The sequence below is a fragment of the Ambystoma mexicanum genome, chromosome 3p, assembly GCF_040938575.1.
Source record: "Ambystoma mexicanum isolate Mex_15411 chromosome 3p, UKY_AmexF1_1, whole genome shotgun sequence".
In the NCBI taxonomy this organism is placed as follows: domain Eukaryota; kingdom Metazoa; phylum Chordata; class Amphibia; order Caudata; family Ambystomatidae; genus Ambystoma; species Ambystoma mexicanum.
Genome location: NC_090925.1, coordinates 1,096,535,197 through 1,096,550,239, shown reverse-complemented (window position 1 = coordinate 1,096,550,239; position 15,043 = coordinate 1,096,535,197). Strand labels below are relative to the sequence as shown.

Below are 15,043 nucleotides of genomic sequence, written 5' to 3'. Positions count from 1 at the left end.
GGTCTGTGGGATGATCATTGCCCTATAATTCCAGATAAATGCACCATCCATGTGCCGCGGTCTGAACCCACATCACTTTTGCATCTGAAAATGGCGGAACACTTTCTGTTCCAACTAACACATTTGCCATGCACCACACTTAAGCAATATAGCCTGTGCAGGGGGCATTTCTGGTCAGATAATGCCCAGGGGCTTAAGTTAGAAGCCCGAGTGAAGCAAGGGCTTTAACATGAGCCCTGGGGCATTACCTGACTGGTAATGCCCCCTCACAGAGATTTATATTGCTGTTAGTACCCTGGCACATTGTACCGGGGTACTAGTAGTGTTTTCTCAAGTGAAAAAACGACAGATCAATATTGCCACTATGGATCAGGGAGAAGGGAACTACAGGTTGTCCCTTCTCCTGTTCCATGGCGGCCATTGCCAAACAGGGACGCGCCGTTCCAAGCGCCAGCGAGGGGAGGGACAGGGCAGTGCCAGGTGAGTGGGGTGGGGTGGGGTGGGGGGATTGGAGATGTGGAAAAGGGGGCTGAGGTGGAGGAACGGGAGGGGGATGCAGGGGAGCACACTTCCCTTATTGCCAGTGAGGGTAGCGGCCTTCAGCTCTGAGGAGGCTCGGACCAGGGTTTTTACAGTGTGGTAAAGCCCCCATTCCGAGCCTCCGGCAAGGCTGGGTGAACTCCCCCCTCCCCCCGCTGAGTACTAATAAAGCTTAATTCTCCCGAATACATATGTTTTGACACACACTCACACGTCCACTGCGAACGTCAAAAGGAAAAATCATTGGCCACACTAACACATAAGATGAGATGAGATTTGACACACTCGACAGCAGACTATGGGACTATGGAATATTTATGGCAGGTAGCTTGGCAGGCAATAGCTGTGCACAGTGTTTAGATTGAACCTGTTAGACCGTTCACAGATGCCCTGGGATTTTGAGGGCAGCATCCCTAACAGATGAGAGGTGGAACCCTGGAAAACTAATTTGTGATCCTTGTGGCAATATTAGATAGAGCACCCCAAGACAATATTGAAGGATGCTTAATTTGGCAATATAGACGCTGAGACTTGTAGGCAACCAACACAGATCCAATCATCACGTAGACGAGCCTACCGAACTCTCGCAACATGCAGAAAATCAGCAATCATGGAGCTCTGATTGGAAGGAACATGTGCACCAAATATACAAAGGTCACAGGAGATGAACTGTTTTTCCTTCATAGGATGCAGGGAAACCTTTTGGTCCAAACAGGGCAGCGTGTTATTAAGGTGAGGAAGGCTTCGCCACACACGGACTTGTACTTTTAGGGCAAAATGCCAGGGCCTGGAATGGCAGGGATAAAGACAGTTATGTTGTTTCGCAGGTAGGAATCCTGAAAACGTGCTTTCAGCTGCCGGGGAGAGGGGCACAGTATCTTATGGTCCGCAGCTGGAAAACTGCATTATTATCGCCCTTGCAGTGCGTGGAAAGGTAATGGCACATCTATCATTATAGTGCCACCAGAAGCTGTAATGCGTCCACACACGTGGTTATAGCTGAAAATCAATATTCACTGATGATATAGGGTCCTGAAGAGTCTGCAGAATTGTATTTCATAGTAACCAAAATAAATGTGCCAATCTGTGCGAGTTGGAGGTGATAATTGCATTTCACTGAGAGGACAGATGCTCTCTCTTGACAGCTAAATGCATGATTTGGGCAGAGTTTCAGTCTGAGAACAACGTGTATTGTATGAAAGCTCCTAATTTCCTTGGGGTGTGATTGGGACTTGGTGCCAGTTCTCCATGTCCTGCAGAAGTACAGAAAGTCTGGTACAGGTGTCTCCCCAATGCGCTTGGGGTGGAATGAGGGAGGCACTTGAATCCTCTCCCTAGCTAAGAGCCAAATCCTGGCAACACTGCAGCAGAGGCCTTGCTTAAACTCTCAGGAGAGGCAGGCAGCTTGGAAAAACTAAATAGAGACACTCAAAGTAAAACTGTGGCTGGACAGAAGAGACAAGGCACAACCATTGTCCTAAATGTTTCTAAACACCCCAGAGAGCTGCGCCTAGCATCCACCTGTGGTCAAACGCAAATGTGGTGATGCGCCGGGTGATCCAGTGAATGGGGTGAGATTGCTAGATAGATGGGATGGATAGATAGATAGATAGATAGATAGATAGATAGATAGATAGATAGATAGATAGATAGATAGATAGATAGATGATATCAGACTTGCAACAGTGAGTAGAAGAAAAGATGAAAGGGTGAGAGGCATCGATAGACAGAAGGAATGACAAACACTGAGAGACAATGATGGGCGCAGAGAGATAGAGAGGCAGTTAGGTGGGTAGCCATGATGCTATCTCTAGGGTCACTGATCCCTCTTGATAATCTGAACCAAGTATCTGGTGCCCAATATAATTTCAATGTGGCAGCCTTTCATTTTAGTCTGGCTCCTCAACCAATTAAACAAAACCAAGCACATGTATCTGGCACTGCTTTGAATCACCCGCTTTCCACCACTGCAGACCAGCGTTCCAGTGGGCATTGGCACTGACCCATTCCTTTACCCATCAGGACATGGTGCATGTGATAGCTGTGGTTAGGCATTGTGTTGATTTTCAATTAATAGATCCATATATTGTGGTCCGTAGGTGCTGCCCTTTCTCTGATGACTGGGTCACCATAGAACATACCCAGTTCTCAGTTCAATATTTGCTCTCATGCTATGTTCGCTTTCATTCTTCCTTCGTGAGGATATTTTAAATGAATCCGATACCGATATTTCCCCACTACACACAAACTGGCGATCAATACTGCGTGTTTACCACCCTTTATGTGAAGCTGGACATCAGTGTGCTTCATAGGAAAAGGCAACATATTTAATAGCTAGTCCATCACTTGGATATACTTCCTTCTCTATGTTATAGAAGACCAAGGTGTGATCATCGGTTCCATGTCATTTCATCTCAGGATGTTTTTTCCCTGTTTTTTTTTAATGCGTTTATTTTTACGAAAAAAATTGCAGTAAAAAACCCTGCGCAAAAAACATCCCGCGATGAAAGGACGTTGTACCTGATCATCTTAGCAAATGACCAAGTCCCGGGTGCAGTAAAAACTAGGAATGGCATAAGGCCCTTCCCTGTGCACAATATCAAAAGGTGTGGAATGAAGGTATACCCTAATCATATAAAACATATAAGCCATCCCCTGTTTATGGTACGGATATCAAATGGACTTGGCCGTATCCTGTGCCTACTAGAAGGACAGATTGTTCTGTGACCAATCGGGTGAACAGTAGGGGTGTGGTCCTCCAACATGACAGGGTTTGTACCTGCTGCATTGTCATGGGCACTTGATAGTAAGAGAACTGCCTTCAGTGATGCCATCCACATGATATAGGCTGAGGTCGGCCAGCAGGCTTTCCCTTTCTGTAGAACACCAAGTCTATAATGTGTGAGGAGAATAGACTGCACCATGTCCTCAACTGAAAATGTGTTGAATGTGGCTAGATCTTTTCATTGTAGAGGCGGTGCACACTTTGAAGCTGTGCCCGGGACATAGTCTAGCAAGTGTATGGCTTGAGATCAGAGCTCAATGTATCTTACATTGTTAGGCAGATAAGGTTTAATTTTGGAGCTGCCACTATGTTTTCTGGGTTTTTATGACCACCTGCATCTTAAAGAATTTGCTCTCACTGATTAATCATAGATATTTTATGATGGCGAATATTTGGGTCTCTAATTGTCCAATGTGCTCATAGAGCTGGGCTAACCTTGGTTGTTGGCAGTAAGGATCAATTCTCTTTTGGTGATGTTTAACTCTTGGTAGGCATTTAATCATCAATCTTGGATTCGATCAAGGCATTCCTTGAGTAAGTGCGTGTCTTTGTTGTGGAAATCTTCAGATAAAGGTTGGTTTCATCACAGTACTTCCAGAGGTAATATACTGAGGTTGAACCTCTTTGGGGAGAGTAAGATCTTTGAGGGACTCCACATGTTACTGGTAAGTATTAAGACCAAAGGGAGCCTTTCAGTGAGCATCTTCTTCACACCTGTGGGATACACTTCAAACCCACCTGTGCCGTGTCCGTCCTGATGATCACCACTTACAGCCTGCCCCCAGGTCCAAACACCTTTCTGACTGTTACAAATTACCCACTGACGCAAAACTCAAGCACTCCTTGCTACCCTGAATAGTATGGATATATTAAATGGTATGTGGGTATGACGGTTCATACCTGTGACCATCTAATGGATGCTTGTAAGCCCTTACAATGTAAACAGCTCAATTGCTTCTGGGAGCGAGGACGTGCACTATAAGCACACAAAATAAGAGAACATAATAAAGAGAATTAAACAAACTAGTGAAAAGTGAAGAGGTCTGAGGTGAACAAATAAAGGCCTGTCATTTTTTTACAAAGCAAACATTCTTAATGGTGTGTGATGTTTGACGGCTTCTAAGGCTGATGATAGACTAAGAATAGAAACAAGATTCTCCATTATGCATGAGATGGAACATATCACTCGCCACCTGAATTATGGAAGTTCTGATGCTGTAGCATGGCCTGGAACTGCGGTGGTAATTAGGCAATAAAAGATGAGTGTTGAAACTGGATAGTGATGGTTTACTAGATTATATTTCCTATGGCAAGCCGCTGAGTGATGGATTGTTAGTTGGCCAGGGTAAAGAGAGGTGTTTAGGCTTGAGTGCTACAGGGAAGATATTTTGTAAGAAGAAGGAATTGATTACGTTAAGCAATGAAACGCAATTTTCTTGTTGTATAAGCACCTAACAAATGCACAATAAATAAATAAATGAATAAATAAATAAATAAACGAGTTAGGTCTTCTTCTGGGGGGGAGATAGAAAAATGCATGGTGTGAGGCTATGAACTTCCTATATGGTCACTTTGAGGGCTGCGGGAGCGTTGATTCGGTTAATGTTGCAGAGATATTAGATGGTGGTCCATTTGGTTATGTTTACACAATGAATAGGGGAGTGTGACATTTTTATTGAAACTGTTGATGTGGTGTCTAGATCTATCTACCTTTGAGCTACAGAACTGATCATTAGTGTTGGATGTGTCTGAAGGATGCAGGATTCTGGGTTCTGGGAGAATATTGATTCTTTTTGGAACTGCTTCAATAACACTGTACGTGTGTGGATGCTGCAGTTACTGTGAAATGGTAATGCGAGGCCTAGGTTATGAGTTGTCTTCTTGTGTAGCAGAAAGTCTTCAGTTTCAGTAAGACATCACAAGATTGGAATGTGCCCAAACGATTCTTTCTTCCTGCAGGAGCATTGTTGTCAGTGATTTCATTTGTATATCATGAAAGACAAATGGTTTCAGTTTCAAGCAACGTAGTTTCAGACTGGCATATGTATCCACTGTACATTGGTTTTCAGTGCATGATTGCGTGTGCGGGAAGGTGCTGACATTAATGTCAGTATATGATATGAAACAGGTCAATGTGATGTGGTCCTGCAAGAATCAATTGGAAAATCCTTGATGGAGAGTTATTGCTGTATGAAGGGGTTGGGTCAAGGTTCAGCAACCTTTGCTCTCCATATCTTTTGGTCTACAAATCCCACCAGCCTCAGCCAGCATATTCAATGTGGAGAGAGGATGGGACTTTTAGTTCAAAACATCTGGAGAGCCAAAGGTTGCAGACCACTGGTTTTGGTTGCCTTTAATTGCACTGTGGTGTATGTTTGTAATGGGGCGTCCTGTTAGAGCTGTCCAATGCTGTGGTATTGGAATTAGGTATTCAAGAGATGGCATTGTAGTGGGGACAAGGTCCAACATGTTCACTTTATTGTGGGGATGACCAGTGACATTCTTTTATGTCGAGGGGACTGAATACAGTCAAATAAAGCTTCTTTAATCTTACTAGTGTAATAATTACCTACAAGGTTGAGATCGCTGATGCTGGTTTAAATATGATTGGAAGAGGAGTTTGGTTATGTTGTTAACAAACACAATCTTTTCTGTAGATTTCTATATCAGAACGGATGTGGGATTCCCCATCAAGCCCTTGCCTGAATTGAATCCTACCTTGCACCTCATCAATTCTATGACTCCTGGAGCAACACAAACTCTCAATACGCTCCTCTAAATGTTGGTGTTCCACAAGGCCCTGTCTTGGGTCTGCTTCTCTTTATAGTCTACACTTCTGCTCTTCGAGCACTAATCTCCACCTTTGGGGTATTGTGCCAACTCTTTGTGGACAACACCCACATCTTCTTCTCTTTTCCTGAACCCTCCTTTCATCTCTACATCAACATTTCCTACTGTCTCTGCCATTAGATATTGGATGGCTTTCCACTCTCTGATGCTAAACTCTACCAAAAAAGAGGTACTCTTCTTCCCTGCCAAAAGCTCTCTTTCATCTCTCTCTCTGCCTATCCAATTCCCACCTGACACTCTCCCCTAGTCTTCTTCTGCTAGAAACCTCTGCATAATCTATGACCCTTCTCACACCTTCACTACTTTCATCTCCAAAACTAGAACAGCTGCTTGCCTCAACCTCCTAAATATTTGGAAATCAGCCACCTTCTTCCGTTCAAAACCACCAAGTATCTCTTAACCACTTGTGTCTTCTCTAAACTGAATGACTGTGCCAGTATCATCTTTGGTCTCCCAACTATGCTTTCTGTCATCCTGACAAGACCATTAACTTTGCTACCAGGACTCTCTTTGAACTCCCTCACTTCACACCTACTTCCTCGTACCGTCCCCAGGATGGATAGCCGATGATGCAAAACAGGGCCATATTTAAATTTCTCTCCTGGTTCACAAATCTATCTATGGAAGGCACCATTGTATCTATCCAACTCTATAAGCCTTCACGTAATCTCTTTTCTGCCTCTGTGACTAACCTTGTGGCTCCTCGCCCTCCCTTTACTTCCTCTTACTTCCGCTCTTTCTGCCTTCTTGCTCCACCTGCATGGAATTCTCTTCTTCCCGGGACATCTGAGAAACAGACCACACAAATGTTTTCAAAACCAAACTGAAAGCCTACCTCCTCGCCTCTGAGTTACCCTCTTCACATACCAATAATCTGCCTGCTAGCTAACATGTTTCCCTCATCTCTAACCTGCCTTTCTTTCCCACTTGCTATGCCTCCATTCTAGCACTTCACCATCATGGTCATGTCCTGAGCACAGCTGGCCGTACCACCTTCCTGCAATGAAAAAATGTCCAATGTTGGTTGTCCTTAATCTATGTATGTCCACGTATATTGGCCCTGGTGACTGTTCCATTTACTCCCCTCCACAACCTGGTCAGAATGCCCCTCAAACTCACCCCATTGGAAGAAGCTCACTGCTTCCCCTTAACTCTAATTTCTTATCTATTTCACTTTCATTTGTGATCAAAAGAGCATCGTTCATCCTATATATGAAAAAATAAATAAATACATAAATAAATAAATAAATAAATAAATAAATAAATAAATAAATACATAAATACATGTTTTGTGTGGGTGTGGAGGTGAGATGTTGTATTGAGGAATGTGAAGGGCAATGAGTACTTGCAGCTTAATACAAGGCCACTGGTGGGATTCTGTATGTATTTGATTTCTTGGATGTTGTAGTCTGTGGGCATGCGTTGTCAAAAGTATGTGAAGATGTGGGAATAAGCCTTGTTTTGGTGATTACAATTGCACTAAGTGTGTGAGGGTCATTATATCTGCATAGTCCATAGGGCGTCATACGGATGAGTGTGTACTTTCAGATTATTTGTGTGGTAGTGTGATTGTTTTGAGAATGGGTGGTTTTAGGTAAGTGGGATGGGTGATGCTGTGTGATGCATAGTTGTGATGTACTGTGCGGACAAGATCACGGGTCGCAGCCCAAATATGCAAACATTGGAAGAGCTGCTTTATGGTCGTATTTAGACAGGGATTGGCTTGTTATCATCCCTTGCACATGGTGCTGAAAGGAAAGCCTATGCATTACACAATCTATAATCTAAAATGCATCTGGTTAATACATGATATACTTAAACATTTACATTTTTTGGCTATTAATGAAATAGATTTGAGGGAAAAACAGATTTATATAAACAATGAGTGACAACAAATTAAAAAAAATGTCTCTAACGTTGGGAGATTTGGGTTTAATTTCACTCCGTTCATTGTGGAGGATTTTGCTTGTGGAAACTCTTTTCGGGAGGAATGACATTCTCCCCCAATTTTTTGTTTTGCTATTAGTTGTCACCTGCCACACTGATAAACTGAAACTACTGCATTAGACTACAGAAAGGGAGAAATGGCATATGAGGAGGGACATAAAGTTTGTAGGTGTTGTATGGTTATTTGCCCACCCACTGACTTCCCATGTCCATGGTAATCCTGTGGTCATTCCCATCCAGTTTGTGCCCCTCCCTGCCCAAAACACCTCCTCGTGGGAACTCTTTGAGCTCCCTTTATTCAGGCATTACCATCAAACGTTGCACTCATATGCCCAAAAAGTGTTATATCAAAGCAGCCTTCTGAGAGCTATTGACTTAATTGGAGTTGTAAACCTGCTACTGGTGTAATAAAAATGTCTTAAGTAGGTTGCCTTCAGCCACTAGATGTATAAGCACTATGCATGTCCTTCACTAAAGTCTTGTTAAAAAAAGCATTGGGAAAGCCCACAGTTTTGACCTTTGTATAGGTATTAGGCATTTGCCAGGCACTGCTATTATATGCTCAGTTACTCGTGCCATTTTGCACCTGTGAATTCAATGGCCAGTTAATACCACTACGGCAGTGCCTGGCAAGTGCGTTTCCCATGCCTGCACAAAAGCCCAAACTGTTGGCATTGCCAATGCATGTTTCAGTGGTGCATCTGACTTATGCATATTTGACGGGGTTACATAAGAGTGCAGTACAATTTAGTGTGTAATGTTACACCACTGGTAGTTCCTGTCTGGCCCAAGTCTAGTTGATGACCGATGTGTTGATGAAAAAGCGATGATGGCAAGCCATGCATGATTATTATCTAACGCCAAACGACACCCCATCCTTTACGATCAGCACTGTGGTTGCACCTGTTTTTGAGCGGCTCTGCCTTTGTAGCCCCACAGAGTGACAGATATTGTGAGAAGTGTTAAGGGTGAACTGTCAGGGGCCAGATTACATAAACTTTGCACGGGTGCAAGTGCAATGCTGCACAATATTAGCACTAGGGAAAAGTTTGCCCTATTTCTTAAAATACTGGATATATTAGAAAACCATTGCACCTGACAAGTGTAGTTTAGCATGTTATAAGGGTACAATAAGACAATATTTGCCCTGGTGCATAAACGTATCGAAAATGTATCTCTTTTGCGCTCGGGCAATGTTTGCCCTGGAGCTAACAAGATAAGAAACTGCATCTATCATGGTGCAATGGTTTTCTAATATGCCCCCAGTGTTTTCAGAAATAGGGCAAACTTTTCCCTAGTGCTAATAATGTGCAACTTTGCACTTGCACCAGTGCAATGTTTCTTTAATCTGGCCCCAGTTGGGGAAAGGTTGACACTGTTTGCCCATCAGTTGCCTTCAGAACGTCCTTAATATATGGAGCCACAAGGCAGGTTCTAGTGAATCCACCCTAATCTGGAAGAATTTTGTTGAACACTTGTGGGGGTGAATGTTGCCATAGAGCTCGAGTTAATCATTGGACACAAAAGAAGTGCAATTTGGAAAAAGGATCACAAGAGTGATGACATGGGTGTACTTCTCATGCCCATGCCTCGTTGGTCACCGGGCTTGAGGTGAATTGTGTGGGCCAGCCAGGGTAACACGGGTTGTTCTTGGGGGTATTAGTGGATGCTCTTTTCCAACAAATGGCCTTACTGTTGATAATGAACTGTTTTGTGTGGATTGGGTGGAAACTTGTAGGTATTTGTTTCTGTTAGTGGGTTTCTTGTATACTGCTGTTTCTAGATGGCCTTTCCTCCCAAACGAGATGGTTGTATCCAGGAAATGATTGTTATTCTTGGAGTATTCCATGATGAACTTGATGAATCAGCCATTTAGGGAATCATGGAATTGTTCAAAAGAGTGCTTTTCTGCTGCCGAAATCAAGAAGATGGCAGCAGTGTAACACAGGTATGTTAGTGGTTTCAAGGACTGCTGTTGTAAGAACACCTGTTACAGGTCCTCCTTGTAAACGGTAGCACACTGAGGTGCCATGTTTATGCTCATGGCAGTTCTGGTATTTTATAGGAAGTGAATTCCGTTGAACAGAAATTGTTGCACTTGAGTGTGAATCTCATGAGATCCGTCATCGCTGTGGTTGGGGATTCTATCTTCGTGTTCACTTTTTGCAGAAATGTCGGGCATGTCGCAATTTCATCTTCAGTTGGAATGTTGAAATAAAGTGTGGTGACAACCAATGTGGCCAGGAGTGCAATTGCTGGTGCATAGTCTATAGCTTGAAACTTTCTGACCAAGTGTTTTATGTGGTGTACAAATCTTTCGACTCCCATCGTCTGAGGTTTTAGGATGGATTCAGTATATCCAGATATGGCACAGTTTGTTGTATTCACTCCAGAGATGATCAGGCGGCCTGGATTTCTTTGCTTGTGGATCTTTTGGCACACATAAATGGTCTGAGCAGTTGGTTTGTTTGGTATCAAATGTTAGAGGTGTTCCTCTGTCCGGATAATGCTTTTTCCATCCCTGCATAATATTTTCAGTCAGTCCAATGAAGGGTATCAAAACCTGAATCTTGTGTGATTTAAAAACTGGACTAACGCTGCAGATTCTCAAAGTGGGTAAACACCATGGAACAGGTTATCATGCCATGTTCTTTCAAGAGAGGGGTGCCTGCTACCTTTTTTGTATTTTTGCAAGGAACTTGGGGTTGGTCACCCTAGGTTACCTCTGGGGACCCAGGCGTGGACTCCTTGCTCACTGTGTTCAGAGAGGCACAGCCCCACCACACTGATGATGCCCAACAAGGCTGAAACACGTGTCTGGGGTTGCTGTTGGTACTCTTGTTCAAAGGAGGTTTGCCTGGTATTTCAGCGCTGGAATGCTCTTATGGGTGGGACAAAGATTGATATGCAAATGGATATTCCTCCTTTGTGAAAAGTACAGTGAGCAAAAAGCGAATGCTGCAAACTCTCAAAATGGGAAAAAACACAGAACAGGTTATCATGCCATGTTCTTTCTAGAAATGGGCGCCTGCCACCTTTTTTTAAATGGACTAACGCTGTGTCCATTTTCCTTTGCATTTAACTCACAGATGCCAATCCCAGTAGGCCTATAACAGCCCTTCATTCATGCAAGGTTAATGAGTGCCAACACATGGAGTAATAATATCAGTGTTGAGGTGACTCCATTCTTTCCAGGCAGATCATGGTATACGTGGGCCATTTAATGGATGTTGTCCATGGACACATTCTGGAATGGCTTTTGAATCAGGTCAGATGAGTTGCTCAAGAGGAAGGAAATGTCCAGGACAAGGGGCAGCCTCAGGTCTTCCCTGTGATGGAGATCCGTTAGCCAATGTAGAGTTGCTGCTTAAAGGATGCCAAAGAAATGGCTAGCCCAAGTGGAGAGTAGTTGCATTAGTAATGGAAAGATAATGATTGATGATTGCATCACTTCCTCTGGCATTGTGACAGCCAAGATAAAAGGGGGCGGGCTATGTTTACTAGCCAATCCATTCAAGACCCGGAAAGCGAGGAAAAAGATACAAGGGGATGGTACAAGGGAGAGTTGAGATATGCACAAAAGAGGCATGACAAGCATCCATTGGAGGCGTATTCAGAGTTCAGAAGGAGGAGGTTCAGAAGGGCAATGTGCCTCCTTGCATCTCTGATGTACTGAAAACCTGGAGAGCACTTGATGAGTGCTGAAAAGCAAGAATGAATTAGAACTCTGTAGGCACCGAGAAGCAAGCGAGCACTTAGATCTGGGAAGAGCTATAAACTATAGAGCACATGAACCTGAAAGGTGCTGAGAAGCCACAGAACACTTCAACCTGAGAAGTGCAAAGAACCAGGAGAACACTTGAACCTGAGAGGAGCTCAGGAGCCAGAGAACACTTTAACTGGAGAGGTGATTAGAAGCTGTAGAATTCCTGAACCTGAAAGGTGCTGAGTAGCGGTTCTACAATATAAAACCAAATCCCAAAACCTTGAATTACAACATTACGAAGACCTCTTGTTCGCCTTTTGTAATTCGAGTTTTGGGTATTTTGTCCCTCCCGCTGGCCATGTAATGTATGCAATGGACACCCCTGCAACTCCTGCAGCCCATAATACCAAACTAGGGAAGTGGGGAACACCCCCACAATCCCTGCTTCCTTGTTAGGTATTATGGGCTTTGATTTTATATACCAGGTTGAATGTAGCGTAAACGTGCATTCAACCTTTTCTCACCGAAATTCTGGGGTAAACCCCTGAGTAGCTAAAGAACACTTGAACCGTAGAAGTTCTTAGGAGCTATAGAATATGTGCATGTGAGAGGTGCTGTAAACATGCAGACAGGGACATCTTTTGGGGGTTACCAGCGGTAGCAGCTGCTTTCCCTGGGTACCCCTCTGCTATCCCTAGACCTATCCTTGCAACCTGTGTGCCACTGGACAAAGAGGCAATGCCAATAGCAGATATCTATGTTGCACCTGAAAAAGGTGGTTGTAAATGCAGCTAAACGTGCCAGAGCTTTTTTTACCTGGAATCTCAATCTCGTTAGCGGGAGAAATAACAGTGATGCAGGAAATACCATGAAGCCGCCATCACTAACAGGTTGGCAGTCCATTAGTGAAGACTGCATGAATGTTTGAGTTCAGAAGCGGGAATGTCTGTGCAGCTCATACCCAGTATTATAGCAACAGGAAGGGTATGGGGGCTAGGTCTAGCTAGCTGGGAATGGATAAGAGCAGCCCGCAGTACTCAGTGGCAGCACAGCATGAACACAAATCTCATCAGTGTTTATTGTGGTCTACTTTGCACATCCAGTGAACCACTGGGTCTGTGATGAGAGGGGTGTATCCCACGGGCTTATGCCACAAATCCTGCCCGGGCACTTTGTGACCTGAGCCAGATCTGCCAGACCTGCTTCACTGGCACACTGTGGATAGACGCAAGGTGAGATAATTTATTTACATGAAGTTGCCCTCTGCGTTTGAAGTAAACCATCTGTTGCTTCCCAAGCAAAAAATATATATATTTGGAAGGATAGCTCAGGTGCAACACACTTCCTTTGGGGACCAGACGATAGAGTGCAACATGGGTTTAGTTCCTGTTCCAGTGCATAGAAGCTGGAGGAGGCTGGCATTAAGCAAGATATAAAGGACCAAAGATGGTAATCAAATGGGCCTTTTCTAGGGCTGATGCCATGGAGCTAATGGTGCTGTTTACATTTTAAAATGATAAAACCCTGCAATTTCTGTGACCTGCAACACATCCTTTGCCTCTATCTCTCATATAACAACAAACAAACAGTGTTTTACTTGGCAAATAAGTAAAACAGAAAGGTGATAGCTGGTAGGTTTCAAATCATTCATTACCACTGGCAGGGCTCTGGGCAACCCTCCAGACCACTGTTTTTCTGGTTGGACTTGTGTTGGTCAGTTGCTGTTTCCATTCTGTGGCCAGACACTTGGCTTTGGGTTGTAGGCTCTATCTGTTTACAGTTTAGCCCGAGTGATGTACAATAGTCCATGTTTTTGTGTTGGACGCCTGCTTACATTCACAGTCATTTGGTAATATGGGCCTATACACATTGATATTAGCGCTAAATATGGTGATCCATTCTTCTATGTAATGTATACCCTATTACAGTGATAGCGTAACCATATTTTTCTTAGTTTACTGAGGAATAATGCTATGTGATGTCACGTCCTGCTTTGTCAAGGGGTGAAAGGTTGTGTGCCATCACTTTCTGTGATGGCACTTGGGTCAGGGTCAAATTACATCACTTCCTGTAATGTCATTAGAGGTCAATGGTCGTGTGATGTCACTTTCACAACCCCTGGCATTTTGGCAAAATGACGTCCCTGCCTGGAGAACACGTATATCTGAGAGAAGCTGATAAACCAGAGGAAAGCTGAACCTGAGAGGTGCTGAGAAGCTGGGGAGCACTTAGTCCTTTGATGTGCTGAGAATCCAGAGAACACCTCAGAGGTCCTGAGTAGCCAGAGAACACTGGAACCTGAGAGGTTCTTGAAGCCAGAGAACACGTGAGCCTGAGAGGTGCTGAGATACTGGAAGGTACTTAAATCTGAGAGGAGCAGAGAATCTAGAGAACTCTCGACCATGTGGTGTCGATCGCCATTAGCACCTGTTTAGTTTTGAAAAATGATAATGGTAATACAGGGTTAGTAATGGCTTTCAATTTTTTAAAAAAATAGTACTGGTATAAAAATTAAATTAAGTATTAAAAATGTGTCATGCAATAAAGCTAAATGAAAGAATGTGGAAAGTGGCTGAGACTCGTGCAGACTGAGCGTCTAGTGGGCACGTGTATCATTCTGATCGCAGGTCCCGAAGAAGTGTGTAGCCCGTAGCACATGTAGATGTGAGGTTTCCAACCAACTCTGATTCCTTAGAGAAGATGGACACTTTTCTTGATAAATTATTCAGAGCTACAATCCAAAATACATGCAAAAGATTAATGGTCTGTCCACTGCACATAACCCATCAGTTTCTCTGCTAGAGAAAAAAAAAAGTATAAACATTGGTTAACGTGCTCTACAAATTACTAGGTAACCACTTATTGGTATTAATCAAACACTTTCTCAATTGTCCTATATTCTTGATTTCATATTTTATTCCCTTCTGTTGATTTTCATATTCATGCCAACACGTGTTTCAACTTCACAATACATAGGTCTTCATCAGGGCTGGCAAATCACTCTTATATATATCACTATTTTATTAAATTAAATTAATTTCATCACATCAATATATCTAACATTAGTCACATGTAATTTGTCATCAGAGAAACAAACAATATTAAAAGAACAACCATAAATAACTATTGAATACCGACCTGCTCATGTACCAGGGGTTTGTTCCAAATCAGGGGCAAGCAGACATAAAACAAAAAATACATAAGAGTATTGAGCA

At 43.3% G+C, this 15,043-nt stretch overlaps 1 protein-coding gene across 1 annotated transcript in view; it reads left to right on the top strand.

Moving 5' to 3' along the window:
• Positions 1–15,043, top strand: part of KCTD16 (potassium channel tetramerization domain containing 16) — a 759,211-nt gene that overhangs the window by 720,744 nt on the left and 23,424 nt on the right. The gene's annotated exons all lie outside the window — the stretch shown is intronic.